This window comes from Lepisosteus platostomus, chromosome 5, assembly GCF_059453375.1.
Source record: "Lepisosteus platostomus isolate fLepPlt1 chromosome 5, fLepPlt1.hap1, whole genome shotgun sequence".
NCBI classification, from domain to species: Eukaryota; Metazoa; Chordata; class Actinopteri; order Semionotiformes; family Lepisosteidae; genus Lepisosteus; species Lepisosteus platostomus.
In genome coordinates, this window is record NC_142615.1 from 64,875,746 (window position 1) to 64,890,750 (window position 15,005).

Genomic DNA, 15,005 nt, shown 5'->3' on the forward strand with positions numbered 1-15,005 from the left:
ACGCGATTCCATATTATATTAGCAGAAAAGCTTAAACTACCACTTTTTCACACGCTATCTCACGTTAGTTAAATTAAATTTATTTATATATTATATATTTATATCTCTGACCAAGGGAAACGTCTAATTTTTTCAAAGAAATGTTTGTTCACAACGACGACTGTCAGAAGATAGGACACAGCGGCTCAGGCACCCACTGAATGGAAAAGGGGCACTTTAATGTTCTGTATGGCTAATACTAAATCCAATACTAATATTCAATACTTTAATATCCTTTTCTGTATGTTTAACAATAGTGGGTACTGTGGGTATTGTTAAACAATAATTTAACAATAGTGGGTACTGGCCTATCCCGTTGTTAGGTGTTAATGTGTTGTTAAGTGTGAATTTGTACCTGTTTCCCTGAGGTCTGGCTTTTTTTCTGGAAAACCATAACTCTGGTCTTGTCCAGCTCCAGCAGTGCCAGGTTCTGGCGCAGCCTCTGTTCTGTGGGCGACAGTGGGACCAGGTTGTCTGCACAGAGCAGGAACTCGATTTCCATAATTAATGCAGATCAGTAAATCAAGGGACAAAACAATTATTGCGCCCGGGTCCTCAATGAGCTTTGACGTGCTAATGCGTTGGTTTAACAGTCCGGGTGTGGCAAGCCTCTAATGTCTCCCGACTTTGAAAACCAAGTAATAACTTAACTATATGTGCAAACGTTTCATATGTTGCTGTTGTGGATGCCTTTGGAGTGTATCTTATTTGCCACGCGCCATCCACCCCTCTTTCCCTCAATTCAATTCAAGGTGTTTTATTAGCATGGCAGATGGGTTCAATCAGTGTTGGGTATTTACTTTGCTTTGAGATTCCACTTTTAAAGGTGATATATACATTTTTGACTAAAATAAATTGATATCTTTGTCTTCTAAGCTCTCTGTGTACAGTGGAGCCACCTGTCCAGCCAGCACATGTCCACAGACATTCACAACAGCGACATATCATAAAACGTTTGCACATATAGTGTGCAAAAATGCACTTTATTTACTTAAAATAAGACAGAAATACTGTATCAATTTATGTTGCATTAGCCTGATTATGATTAAAAAAACACATATAATTAAACACGCGTTTGTGATTTAAATCAAAACACGATTTAAATCAATATAAATGTTTATATTGTATCGCATACTGTCCAGCCTCCATTTCTCTATAAAAATTTACTCTATTACACACACACACACACAATAGAAGCAGGAAGCAGAAGCAGGGACCGTTGTCAGAAGGGAAGAGGGTGACCATTGTTATCAAAAATGACTTCATGACTTCAAATCGATCATGTTGTGATATTTTGAAATATAAAAGTCAATTGATTGTCCATAATATCGCTATTCTATTTTTTCGAAGAAATGTTTGTTAAAAGAAAAGTCCAGCACCAGCTGGATTTGAACACACAACCCGTGAGTTGGTAAGTGGGCACGTAGACCAGTAGGCTACAGGGGAAGTCGCATGAAGAGGGAGGCGAAACAGCCCTGTCGCAGTACACGAATATAATCATATCGTTATTAAATTCTTTAGATACGCGATTCCATATTATATTCCCTATTAATCAAATTCTAAAAGTATGCTTGTTGACTCCGGTATCTCTTTAGTTAAAGACTTCAATGCTTAAAATGTTTAGGGAGAAATGGAATACTGGTGTGTATTTTTTCTTTAAAGTACCAAGACCAGCCATATACTGTATGTTTATGTTCCAAAATTAATATCGTTTATGGCCTTCACACGCGTTACAGTATGCTCCTATTCTTTTAATGCTCAGCTACTAAGATTTCCCTTCAGTGGTAAAATTCAATATCTACAACGGGCACAGCAAAGACGTTTACTGTAAGTCTTTCTACGACAGACCAACGGACCACGAGTGCCCATGTCGGTCAACCAATCACGTACCGTGGTACCGCGCGTCATCTTGCGTCACAATGCGCGACACCGTAGCCAATTACCTCCGGTACGTGTCTGTAACGCGCACTTTGAATGGCTGCATCTGTATATTCGACGAATCACTGCCCACTGGGAATGTTCAATTATGCGGCTGTTTACGCCAATTTAAAACATGTCATAAATGTTAATCGACCGTCTAAAATAAAAATGAAATCGAACCATTTCGACGTCTGTGTGGTTATTATTTAAAAAGAACACAAAACATGAATTAAAATCAACACAATATTTTTATTATACATTCGCTGTTATAGCGCTCAAGCTTTTTATAATACATGTTACATTCAAGCCATTTTATTACAAACATTTTTAACTACATTGCTCACGCTTTTTAATATACATTTCAAGTCATTTATCACAAACACACATACCCACAGAAAAAATGTTACAAAGTCAACCATGTGGGTCTAGGTATTAATGATCATCTCCTTTCTGCGGTTATCTTAGAGACCGGGTTGGCCGTCGACATCTCTACCAGTTGTTTTAAAGTTTTGACCGATGCTGCACAACCCAACTGGGTAGCCTTGAGTTTTTCAAGTAGCTCTCGGTTACCAGCGTTGGCTAGCAAGGTGCCCGGCATGTTGATTTCTGCCATAGCCTCCATGAACACATCCCAACCTTTTGGCTTCTTACCGACCACAACTGCTTGCTGCTGCGTGACAGCCCTGACAAGACCAATCATGTGAGAGCCCTCAACGGGTGCCCCCTTGTACACAAATTCCCCCTTTTCATTCCAGGCTATTAATGGTTCATTGCGGGCCATAGTCTTTAACAATATCTCGGCATTTCTCCGGAACCGCTGAGACACGCTGTCCAAAATATACCCAAAGTCAGCGTCGCTCGATGACGGCGGTTGTGCTAACTTGCGTGATAGCTCGGCGGGTGCATTTTCCGGTAGTACAACAGTTAAAGTCCCCTTTTTGGAAGTCCCCTGGCGTACTAATGTCAAATACGGTTGTAACACCTCACTGTACAATTTCACTTTTTCATATTCGGCCAGATGTGAGTTCTGAAGAATGTCTCTCATTTCATCATCCAACTGACGGGTTGTTCTTTTTCTTACATCGCCCTCAAGCCCAGACTGCTCTCGGAGTCGATCGAGCTGTTTCTGAGGTACCAGGTACATTTTTCAGCGTGCTCCATTATTGACGTTGTACAAGCCCCATAATCAATGGTACTGCAATACTCAACAGGGTCCCGATAAAACCACCAGAGTGGTTCACCAAGAGTCTCTTTCTTTTAAGAGAAAGACCCTTTTGACTCAAAGTCTTTATAAGCTAAGGCTTTCTCTTCAGGGTCCCAAACTGCTTAGCAGATAACGGTATGTTCCCTTTCAAGGTATTCAAGGCGATTTCAGCTATGGCCTGTACAAGATCATTTGTAGCCCCGCAGAGAATAGCTTTCCGCTGACTGGGGCTGGCTTTCACCAGAAAATGTAAGAGTCAGGTTTCTCCGAACGACATGACAATGCCCTGAACGTGTTTTTTCGACTGAGTCTGTGGTTGCGAGATCACCGACTTTTAGATTTTTTAAATACATAAGCCATGGGTACACCTGGAGGGAAAAGACCTGTTCGCAAGCAATAGTCATCTGGGGTGTCGGCATTTAAATCCACCAACAATTAACCGAAAGGTTTTTTTAGTAGCGTCATCGAACGCTTCAAAAAAAATGTGGCTTTACCGGGGTACATCTGCCGGGACAGGGTTGTAATCTGTAGTTTATCTCTAGGGTTTTTAAACAGCACCATGTACTTTGTATCTAACGCAATGGTTCTACTTTTCCATCCTTGACAAAACACATTTTGGACGATATACATGATGCTGAGGTTTCGGTGGTGTACGTATTTGGTAAAAGCTTTTTCTATCTCATTATTTTCACACGCAGACTTTATCAAATCATCAACTATTATCAAATTTACTCTACCCTGCGGCAGTAGCTGGTCGCCGGAAAACGACGTTGGTAGTCCTTCTATAAACTGAATGTATGGAAATTTCACAAGCAACTCAGCGTATAGAGGTTGCCAGCAGCTGTAACACCAGACTATGTTTTCGGGTTTACGAGTCATAACGGTATCACCGTTCTCCAAGAGCTGTTTTATAAAATAACTTTTACCGCAATTCGAGGGTCCGGACAAAATGCATGAAAAAGGGTGTTTTAACCTGACATCCATCGTGTTAATATCCGTAGGGCAACAATGTCAAATTTTCTTGCAGCACCCGCTTGTCGTACACCACCTTCTGGGTTTTCTTTAAGGTCCAGGTCTCAATGCGCCAATCCTTTTTAACACGCACGATCATCGGCTGTTGAATAGAAATGTGTTTAAATTCCCGGCACTCTGCATAAGGGTTAACGCCATAGTCAAAAACCAAGTCCCGCAGACTCTCAATGTTAACTTTTTCACAGATGTTCACATTGAGCGTAATGCCTTTTACCTTTAAACAGGCTTTCCCTCCAGACAGTTTGTACCTGTACGACTTGGGTCCTGTTGATACAAACTCGGTGATGTGTTGTCCAGCAGCGATTTCGCTGGTCAGCTCACCCAAGTAGTCACCTAGCCCCGGATTCCACTCACCCTCCCGGCTCACAAAGATAACGGAATCTGTGTCGTGGTACAGACAGCAGCCTTGCAAAGCATTTAGCAGATTGTATAACTCCAAGCGGGCATAGGCGGTTTTAAAGCTAGCGATGAAAATGTTAGTGTTTGAATGGCCTGTATAGTGGTGTTTAGTGTGTTTCCACGTAACACAGGCTGTGTTTTCATCGATAAACTCACAGGCTGACACCTCATGATATGGCGTAAATAAGTACCTGAATAATTCATCGGGCTTTCTCACAATGGTGGTCTGTGGTAAATTGTCTCTTTGCCCATACTTGCCCCACAAACTGTTCAAGGCAATTTTTGAAAGCTGTCTTTTGGCCGGATTCTTTTTAATGTTGCCGGGGTCCAGCCAGACACCCTCTTTTTCATAATATTCGCAGATATATCTTTGTTGTTTCCCGACATCTGTACACCACTCTGAAAACCCCGAAGCTTCCTGTTTCCCTTTCAGATGCAGTTTGTTGTAGTTGGAAAAAAGATCGTGGGAGGCCTTTTCGAAATGTCAAATTTAGTAAATTTTACACGCTCTATACCCCAGATCTAAGGCCATCTGTAATTCCGGGGTGCACCAGACACCAGTCAAGACGCGATCTTCATCACTGTGCTCGCAGGGGGTGGTCTGTTTTGTTTCAGCACACGTACGACACAGTGTGAAAAACAGTTTTTTGTCAATTTTGGTTGGAAGAACTGGAAAGTACAAACGTCTGGGTGGGTAAACTTTCACCTTCGCTAAACCGAAATACCGTTTTAAATCTCCAACCCTGAGTAGGGTTGAACCACCAGCTCTCTGTTTAATAGCTGCACAGGGACACATTTTCACCATTCATATGTTTGTAGTTAAAGAAAATAAAATACTGGCATTTTCCTGCCAGCCGGCAGTATTTCTTCTGCACTGACGAAGATTAATAAAGAACTTTATTTCATCTTTCGCAGGCTGTAATTTCCAGAAAAGGAAGTGAATACTTGTATTAAGCTAAATCAAGCCGACGGAGATGCACTGCCATTGTTTTTCTTCACTTTTAAGTGGAGAAAGTGGATAAGCAAGATTTGTATTTTATCTTTCGGAAGTTGTATGAATTTCTTGAAGTTCAGAAATAGCTTGTTCCAGAAAGGAAATGAACACTTGCTTCAAAGTAAATCAAGATGTACTGTATGTCTCTCTCGCTCTGTCTGCTCTTATCTGTTCACCTCTCTCCTCTTCTCTCTGGCAGTCTGTGTAGAGTATCTGAAGGGAATGTAACACCACTTGGCAAAGAAGAAAAATTCTCAGAGGTAGAATAAAAAATCAATATTCTCCTGGTTCTCCTCTGTGAACTGGGCTCAGGGCTCACTCATCTGGCAGCTGTGGGCTCTGTTCCAGGTCAGAAGCAAGAAGTTTCTATTAACCCTTTCCAGGACCTCCATCCCTTCAGTATTACTGTCTTTACTGTATGTCAGCCTCCAAACATGTTTTATAAATATTTTATAACACAAGTGAGTGTGGAATTATCTTAGTATTTATGTAATAAACACCAGCAGTGACACTGTGATCAGTATATTGATTATCAGTAGCCAATGGTCTAAAGGTCATGTCTACAATAGTGACCAGTTGACCAGTCTGTAGCTCTGAGCAGTGGGACTCAGATCACACAGAAGACCTGTCTGTGTGTGATTCCACACCAGCCCTGGGATTCAGCTGCTCTCAGAAGTGTCTCACAGACAGTCTTATAAATTTACAATTAGATTAAGGCTTGTAACAGTTATACAGTTAATTTAAATCATCAGACCACCTATAGAAGTGAGAGCTGGGTGGAAATAAAACCAGTATACACATTTTAACCTCCAGAATCAGGAGTCTGATCTTCCTGGCTCTTATACTCTGAAGATTCGTGTAAAACCCTTAAAAGCGCTCATTTCAGGGACTCGTGCTTGTTCTCTGCTGCTCCACACGGGAACGCTTTGTAACGCATTAATCTGCGAGGTAAACTATTTTTTTCCTTTTTAATGAATTTCATTCCTTGTTTTGTCGCTCTCCTCCTTCTCCAACTGTTATGATTCGCTTCTCTTCACAGCCCGGTGTGTTTTCATTTAGAGATGTTATATCTGTAAGAAAAGCCACCCCAGGCCCCAGACAGGAGTCTCCTCCAGCGGAGACGCGCTCTGCTCTGTCAGAAAGAGCGCTGTGACGTCACAGACACCAGCCGGGTCTCAGAGAGCGAGACCGCAGGAGGTGCGCTGAGCGCACAGAGGGGTGTTATTGATCACTTATCTATCGACAACCAATTAATTCAACTGAAGAACCGTAGAATAAATGATTAACTTCACCGATTGGTGAGTACTGATTCTTTTCCGGTTCTTGACTCTGTTTTAAATATCTAGAAAACAGTCAATAAAGACTGTATCGATCAATTACCATAGTGCGTTTAATGTTAATAATGTTCAATCTGAAATTAAACAATGATTATTCATATTATTATTTAGGTAACTGTATCCTAGAGCTTAGAAAATTATATTCCAAGTTGATAAATGTATGTAAGTAACAGTTTAAATGCATTTTTTCCAGTGTTTATAAATCATAAGTATGGTAACCACGGCGATAGGCGCCACGTCACTGTGCGCGTCTAGGTGTCTCGCCTTCGTCACAAAGAGCGATGTGACGTCATGGGTAGCAACTAATTCTAATACTAGTGTATTCATGTTAATATTAGAGAGTACAACTGGTAGTTTTCATGTTAGTGTTCATGTGAGTATTAATGATGATAGCGATACTGATAGTTTTAGTTTTAATGTTCATATTCATGTTAATATTAATTATAATTATAGTGTTACTGTTAGAGTATTAACAGTAGTAGTAGTGTTTGTTTTAATGATAGCTTAACTGTTATTATAAGTAGTTTGTGTCAATGTTATTGATATTGTTATATGTATGTCTTAGTGATAGTGTTACTGTTGTAATATGAGGAGTTATTTGTGTTAATGTTAGTTATCGTGTATCTGTAGATACCTGTGTATGTGGTGTCTGTGCATGTGTGTCTGTAAGTGTGTGGTGTTTGTTAGTGTGTAAGCATGTGGGGTCTCTGAGTGTGTGGTGTCTATAAGTGTGTCTGTGAGTATTTGTAGCGTTTCTTTGTTTCTGTGAATGCATGTCTGTGAAAGTGTTTGTATGGTGTGTGTCTGTGAGTGTGTGGTGTCTGTCAGTGTGTAGTTGTATATTTGTAAGTGTATGTGTGGGTATGTAATAATAAGAAATTATTAAGAAAGTCTTTGACTTTTAACTTAAGCGTTCAGGATCCAAGCCCGTGTGCGGACGGTTGTGTTTCTTGAATCTCTTGTGATCATCAAAAGTCGTTGTTTAGTCCTTCAGTTTTTTCTCGAGTTGTCCAATGGATATTTTATACAATCCATACTTTTCATGCTCTTTTGAATTTTCCTTCACTTATGGAAAAAGTTCAAGGTGTTCTTGTCGCTGTGCTCCACATCTAGACGAGAGCACTTGCAACAGTACAGGACACGCAGTGAGGAGTTCGTGCAGCTTTCAGCTCAGTGTGGAGTGCAGAAGGAGGACTTGCTCGCTGAATGATCTCTCAAGAAATCCCTGGTGAGATTCAACAGGTGGCTTCTTCAACAGCCACGACAAGTCTGAAGACTTTCTCTGAATTTCCTGAATATAACGTTAAATTAGTTCAAATAATTTGGTAGTTAACACAACTAAATGCTTTGGAGGTATATTTAAAACAGCAGAGCAAGGCTTCAGGCACTTCGAGTAGGCATGAAATTAATTGTGTAAACCTGGATCTGTATAATCAAGAGTTCTCTTGTTCATAATATCTTTTTATACTTGTTAATTGAATATATCAATTGAGTATATCTGTTATATTTTTGAATGGGATGGGACTGTACACTGGTGGTTCCCAGGGGAAAAAGTGGGTATTGAGCCATTGGACATTCAGAGATTATATGTTGTGTGGGCGAATGTAACCGTGTGCGAAAGTAAAAAAATCCTCTTAGATGATCAAAGAATAAGTTGGGTGGGTGAATGTAACTGTGCTCTAACAATCCTCTTAGATGAAGTGCTACAGATGCAGCCCCTGAAAGTGTATTCGACTTACCTGTATAGTACTGCTGACACAAATGCTGCACGCTTGGGTTCGTAACACAAGAACCAACATAAATTCAACAGGGAGCTTCTGTAGCTGAAAACACAGATGAAACTGCTTGGTAGAACATCAGACTTTTAATCTGAGGGTCCAGCGTTCAAGTCCCTGTTCGGGCGGTTGTGCTTTCCTTAAATCTATTGTGAATGTCATTATAAATCGTCTTGTATCTTTCACTCTTCTAGCTGTACTGTGGTTATTTTAAATGTTCATCACTTGCATTTTATTTAGTGTTTCCTTTCACAAACCGAAAATGTTCAAGACGATCTTGTCACTGCACTCCACGGAGATAATCTAAATGAAATCACAGTAGAGTACAAGACATGCAGTGAGGAGCTCACGCAGTGAATACTCTTGAATACGACAAGAGGAAAGGCACACTACACATCTACAGATCATCACGTCCGAGTTTATATTGACATCAGAGATTGGACGCAAAGCAGTTTTTTTTTTAACAAAGGTTCATGGGAACCTGAATATCTTTGCTAGAAGTATTTCAGAATCACAATCAAATCGAGTACGATTTGCATAGATCTACAGTCTGCAATTAAAATACGGTTTGTGCCTTTTAAAAAATACACTATTCAAAATGTTTCTAAAACTGGAGAGATATGTTTCGGAATGCGTCTTCCTGTAAAAATAAAATATCTGCATGTATCTACGCTATACGCAAAGTCTGAAGCCTGCTCCACAGAAGAACTATATTCAGAGGGCAAAAGAATTGAATATTTCACCAAGTGAGAGGAAGCATCTTAGAAAAAGGAGGTGCAGTCACTTCTACACATCATAACACCACATAGTCAGACTAAAACTGCTGAAAAACTACTCTCAAGGGTAACCCGGCCGAGCGCTATAAGGAGCTGGATTAAAGCTCCAGTCTCTTCGGGGGCGTGAGTTGGAATCCCACTGCTGCCCAGTATCTCCTTGTTAAGAATAACAGTTTTGTTGTTGTTGCTTCCATGTGATTTAATCAGTTTCAGTAGAATTAATTTGAACAATCATATAATAATCATATTTGTTTTACTCCTCCTATATTGCAATTTGTGCACAAAGATTTAATTTATTTATTTTAAAAACGTGTTAGCCTTGATGGGAAAAACAAGTGACATGGGAGGTGCGGTGGCCATGTGGTAAGGTGTTGGTCTTGTAAACAAAAGATCACGCGTTTGAATCCCCTCCGTTCCTGTTTTGTTTACCAAGACTTTCCTTTATCTAAATCGTCAATTGTCTTGCAATGTAGAAATCTCTGTAATAACAAGAAAAGAACTGTCAGTAGTAGTTAATAATCCTTCGACAAAACAACGGGCACATTCAACACCCCAGCCTCCACTGCTTGTCAGGATGGCCGAGTGGTCTTAGGTGGCAGACTCAAGGACTCAATCATGTGTAGTGACAGTTTTATATTATTCACAACACTCAAGATGCTCAAGATGCAACGGGAGTATAAACGAATTCTCCCGCCCTCCATTCCAAGATAAAACTCCATGTGTGATTCTTATTTTCCTTGAAGTTAATGATGTTGGTCATTATTGGAAATTGCCCGGTGATATCAACTCAGGTACTCGGTTGTTACGTGCTATAATTCGATACATGCAAAGTATTTGTATTCCCACCAAGTCTCAAGAAGGTCAATCCCAGTGGGCAAAAGATGTAGAATAAACGTCTATTAAACACATACCTTAGACGTATAAATGTGGTCCGTAATTAGTCTAGAATGAAATTCTAATATACGTATATTGTTATACACCAATTATACATCTATGATTATATGTCCATTATACATAAATTGTTGGAGTTCTATTATACGGATAACTTTAGAGGACTATAATACATATATGGTTAAAGGTCTATTATACATCAAAGATAGGTTTTATAGGCATCGAAATTAGTAAATCAAGCCAATAATTTGGTTTCCAAATTTATTCTGAAAATATACAATCATTCACTCCTGAAAAATATTGAGTTCAAATTATACATTATATACAATATTGTAATCAACATATGGCTAATCATCAAAAATAAAAAAAACACAACTAGTAAACTTCAGCTACAAATTCTTGTAACATGGCAATATATTTACAAACACAAACTAACTACGTGAACATGCTAATATTTAACTCAAAACCACATTTTGATTCAAATATAAGTTTCAAAATTTACAACTTGTATATCTCCAAGAAAATCTTATTACAATGTGAAGTTAAGACGATTTTTACTGTTCACCATTTGCAAAGCCCTGTCCAATTGTCCTAACAGTTAGGACCAGCAACTTATCATTTTCAGTGTCCAGACTTCCAGGCCCACTGCCTTGCATACGCATTCTTCAAATAACGTATTGTGTGCTCCTTTATTTATTTTTCTGTTGCTGTTGGGTGGGGTTTCAGCACCACAGCTAGGAAAAATGTTATAATATTAGTACTCAGATAAATGATGATTAATCTCTTCTTGAACATAATCTAAAAAAAGAACCATTAAGGTTTACTAAGCTCAAAGCTTAATCAATGTATTAAGTTTAGCTTGCATCATAGTAATTGAGCAATAAAGTCTGTCCTAATTAAAGAGTACCCAAAGTTTGAAAGTACAACATAGAATAAGAGTACCTTTAATTGCTCTAAAAAGATTTGTGTCTCCCAGGCACCTCTTTTGTCTTTGATCTTTCTGGTTTGTGCCAGCAAAGTTGAATTCCACCATCAGTTCATTTGTATTAAGTCTGAAAACCAAATTATGACTGAGCTTAGACATTTCTCAAGCGAGTTTTCACTCATTGTTTATTTACTCAAATATTTAGTATCAAATGTACTACTGTAATCCTTATATTTTAAGAGACAATTTAGCAGTTTTACACCTTGCAAATTCAGTGGTTAACAAGGTATCTTTAAGCTAAATTTTGTTTATATTTTAACTTGATCAAAGTAAAAATGTAATGTAAAAACATTTAAAAAATCTATAAGCAATACCTTGACAACACTGTGAACACACTCTCTCTGACATCACTGTTGCCTACTCTCCAAAGTTGGTTTATCTGGAAATAATATTATATTAGAAATAATATTAGAAGTTATTTTTACTACTGGATCTTCACTAATCAACTAATCAGACATACCCATTACACATTTTCACATTTTAACTCCACTTTTCTGCAGTATTTGCTTAGTCCTAGAATACAAAGTGGCCATATTTCAAAGTTCAAAAGTTGTAGTAATTTTTTAGAACATGAAGCTTTTTATAAAACACTTTATTTTGGCATTAAAAGATTAGCAAGATTATACATTATAAACTAAAAATAAGAATGTATGCCAGAGATGGATCCTATTAATCAGATGTAAGCTGATATAATAATAATGACCTATCTGTAACCTAGAATACTAGTAGTGAATATTTTCTACACCACAGAGATAATATAATATCATACCAGTAGGTTTTGATTGTCCATGTTGTCAAGGACTCACTTGTGTGTACAGGACTCTTCCATTGTGCTCAGCCTCTTGAAGTAGAATTGTGAGTTCACCAGTTCTGTACACTTTCCCGCATGCCTCAGTTCATCTCTGATCTCTATCAGGAGACCCAATACCCGAAACTCTGAAATCATTCACATTTTGTATCAGCATTTGTAAGGAATTAGGTCAGGAGTTTTTAACACTATTGTTATATTAGCATTACTGTAGTGTTGCTAATGTGCTACATGCAATTTATAATCTTAAAAATGTAAAATTCCCACATTTGTAGTTGATTTTGTGTGATCTTCACCTTCACACTATTTTATATGCCATTTATTTCTTATTAACGTACTATTTTTAATCAAAATAATATTAAGACCTGTATGTATTCAAATAGTATTATCATTATTTATACTTACGCATCAAAAGACGATTGCTGAGAAAAACATGACAGTATTTAACCTAAATGGCAAACAACAAATATCAGCAATGCATTGTGGTATATAACCGGAAAAGATGCTGTGTTAGATATGTTTTCAATTTCAATTATATATGCATTTATTAATGTTGTCAATATTATTACGGTTGCAATTTAACCATGGTGAGAATCCCTGCCTGTCATACAGGAGAGTAGGGTTTGATTCCTGACAGGGAGCTAAGGAGCTTTTTCTATGACCTGTTTACAATTTAAACTTTAGTGTGAGACACCTTTCTTCTACAGAAATCTATTTTTTTAAAAAGGAGATGAATTAGTTATAACAACACAAAACATCAAAGTGAAGTTGCTTTTCAGCAACTCCTTGGTTACATAGGAATTTAGTTTTTTTGACAGCACGGTCATTTGCAAAATTAAACAAGGAATTGATTCACTCCTGTGGAATACTGTATAAAATGGAAGATGGGTTTGATATGGAAACAACTACACACATTTTAGTTTTTTTTTTCCAATTGTATTCCCATCAAAGTGACATAAGAAAAGTCGTTGTCAGAAGTGGGATATGAAAACAAGCCACCAGGGGAGACCGATGTAATAACTTCACCAGAAATATATTGAAAACAAATGGGCTGTCACTAAGGAAATTCATAGAGAAATACAGGTCCCACCATAAAACACCATAAGGAGTGCAAAACATGTTAAGTTATTTCTGTACTTCATCAGTGTTGGTAAAAGAGGGACTCAAGGACACAAAGATTCTAGTTTGGGAATCAGGCTGATGAAGGGAAGTGTGACTTTGGACACAGGGCATTGCAGAGAGGAACAAATGGCGCAACGAAACAAAACACCAAAACCCCAGATTGAACCAGAAACCTTTAGAGCATCAGTCTAAGGCTTTCTCAGCTGAGCTATTTCAACCTCTGTGTATGATCCAACCTCTGCTGTCTGCAGTAGCCTCCCAAAGTTCCAGCATGAGTGCACGAAGAGGAGTGGTAGAGTGTTACTGCAACGTCATTCAGAAGGAAAGTGATCCAGCTCAGCTCTCTGATGTTTGGTAGATACATCTTCTTCATGAGTAATGTAGGATCAACTTCTTCAGGCTCGAGGAAGGGCTTGCATTTCGGCAGCAGTAACTGACTGAGTAGTGACTTCTAGGACCTGGTCTTATCAGGTTGCTTTGCCAAGTTTGTCAGTTCTGCTGAAATGACCTGTCTCTAGGAAATTTAGGAAGCAGAAGAATGACTATCTGAAAGGTGACATGATCTGCTGGGTGTTTGACTTGATCATGAATGACACAGGAAATGCGAATTCTTGCAATAAGACAAAACAAGATCCATACAACACTGGCAGAAGTGCAAAATGTGAGAGGATAAAAAGACACCTGTTTCTGCCCGATTTCAAACAGGGGATCTTGTGCATGTGTGATGAACGTGATAATCACAATATTGCAGAAATGACAGCAGCACTGAACGTGGCGAGACGTAAAAGATTGTTAATTCCCTTCAAATACTCACAGTGTGTTTATTCTGCTGTATTAATTTACTGTGCTCATCAGGCAGTAACAAACCTGTTATCTACACACTGTTCCCAGAGCTGGATAGGTGACTCCACATTCTACAGCTCTCTAGCAATAGAGGAAGTCAGACTACAGAAATGGAGAAAATCTCCTCTTCAGAATGTGGTAATATATTCCTGAGGGAAGTCGTTTCTTGAAGTTCAACACTCTCTGCAAGTTACCCATTCCCACCTTGCGCAGGGTAGTGGTTATCACATTCTCTTAACACACCAAAGGGTTTCAGTTTGAAAGCGGGCGAAAACAAGTGATCACTTTTCGCACATTTGTCACTGCTGACGTTGCTTTATGAATCTATTTTCTATACTGTGCTGATCAATTGGAAACCAAAAGGCGAAAAAAGACACGTTCCCTCACCTAAGGTTGAATATTAGGAATCAAAACTGCTCGAGTGTATGGAAGCACACAGCTTTATTAAGATTTCCAAGTGCAAGATCTTTTTATTAATAGAAGACCCTATTTATGTTGTATGAGAAATATTAATATTAATACAGAATCTTTTTTCACCAAATAAATGGGCTTCCTGACTTCAGAAAGCCTTCTAGACAAATACTAAAAGAGCAAAAATTCCATTTTGTAAATGAAATGAAAACACATACCCTACCAAACCTCGAGTACAGGCCATTCAGGGTGATAATACAAAACCATTTATAATTCAACAAATAAAACCTGTCAACTGGTAATCACCACTTATCATAAAAAAATAAGTAGCAATACACAGTAGGTGACTCTTGGGTGCAAGTTAAATCCATGCAAGAAGGGGTTTAGTGTTATATTTCCAAATCAGATATGCAAATGAGAGATCTGACCCAGCCAATCTCAAAGCTCCCTTGGTCTGGAATGGAGCTGC

The 15,005-nt window shown here is 38.6% G+C and overlaps 1 non-coding gene across 1 annotated transcript; it reads right to left on the bottom strand.

The window, feature by feature from the left end:
- Nucleotides 1-14,669: 14,669 nt before the first annotated feature.
- Nucleotides 14,670-14,727, bottom strand: LOC148671301 (U7 small nuclear RNA). Its single transcript, XR_015938924.1, has one exon. It is a non-coding gene; the product is annotated as a U7 small nuclear RNA (small nuclear RNA).
- Nucleotides 14,728-15,005: the final 278 nt, after the last annotated feature.